Source organism: Chaetura pelagica, unplaced genomic scaffold (assembly GCF_000747805.2).
Source record: "Chaetura pelagica isolate M959 unplaced genomic scaffold, ChaPel_1.0 scaffold731, whole genome shotgun sequence".
Lineage (NCBI taxonomy): Eukaryota > Metazoa > Chordata > Aves > Apodiformes > Apodidae > Chaetura > Chaetura pelagica.
In genome coordinates, this window is record NW_009952155.1 from 265,737 (window position 1) to 267,143 (window position 1,407).

Below are 1,407 nucleotides of genomic sequence, written 5' to 3' on the forward strand. Positions count from 1 at the left end.
TCCTGGATGTGGAGGAGGTAGGAAAACTCCTCCCTGCATCCTATGGATTGGAAGGGGTAGGAAAGCTGAGCATGGCAGGGAGAATCCCATGGGATCCAGCCAAGGCTTTTGCTCCCTCTTGACCTTGGATCCATCTCAAAGACCTCAGGGAAGTCACCAGTGACCATGTCCCTGGGATCAGGGCACAGGGGGCAGGTTCCCTGGGCTGGCTCAGCTCACCCAGAGGTGGCAGAACAGGAATGGGACCAAAAGGTTCATTTTTCCACCTGCCATTTATTCCGGGAGGATTTTTCAGCCCATTCAAGCCAGTTTCTGGTCCCAGTGAGACCATGGACTGGTTTGATGGCCCAACATCAGGACCCCCATGGAGAGGGGGATACCCATGTGTCCCCCTCCCCAAGTAGCACCCACCACCCATCACCTACAGCTCCATCTTCCTCCAAAAGATGCTCAAGCTTCAACTTGAAATAGAAGTAAGGGGGTTTAAGGGGCTGAACCTCCAACACTGCCCATCCCTGGGGGGGCAGCTGGGGGTTGGTTTTCCCTCAGGAGAGGGAAATTACAGCTTCATTCCCATCAGGAACAACTTTTCTTCCCCAAAACAAAGGTGCCAGGCAGGAGGGAAACAGGAAATCACTTGTGGTTTTGTGAAAAAAAAAAAAAAAGTCCTTTTATTTTGTGTTTTCCCCTCGTTCTTGTCACTTTTCTATTTAAAAGGTGGATATTCTGAGCCTGGAAGTTATTTTAAAAGGGCAAAAAAAAACCAACCCCTCAACAAACCACCTCGAGCTCCAGCAAATGGTGAAATCAGTTTGATGGTGACTTTTTTTGGTTTGTTTTTCTTGTTTTGGGAATGCAGCTCTTTCCCACATCTCCCCCTGTGGCTGGTGCAGGGTTTGACCCCCTCCTGCTTCACCCTGAGCATCCCCAGTCCCAAAAGGCCATTTTTTCACCCCAACTTCTCCTTCCAGGCAGTGTCAGGGAAGCACCCAAGGGGATTTGCCACCCAGGACCAGCCTGGGCAGGGAGGGTCTTTACATCCCCATCGATCCCAGGCCCAGCCAAAAAGACCCTTCATCAATACAGCATCGACTCTCCTGGGGTGATCCCAGTGGGCTTCAAAAGATCATCTTGTGGCTTTTGCTTCCCAGCAATTAATTAGTGCCTTGCAAATGACTTTGGGAAGGAGGTAAATGTGAGAGTCATTAAATCGGCGGCGCCCGCGTCGCTCCGAACCCCCCGGCATCGATCCGGTTCTGCAGCCTCAGGGGAAGGGATGGAGAAGGCTGAGCTGGGCTCACATCCCTCTGGCTTTTTTTTGGGGGGGTGGGAAAAGACTTTTTTTCCAGGCTGGGATGTGCTTCTCCAGGCCAGTTGGCTTGTAAGACTCAGGGAATGAGTTTATTC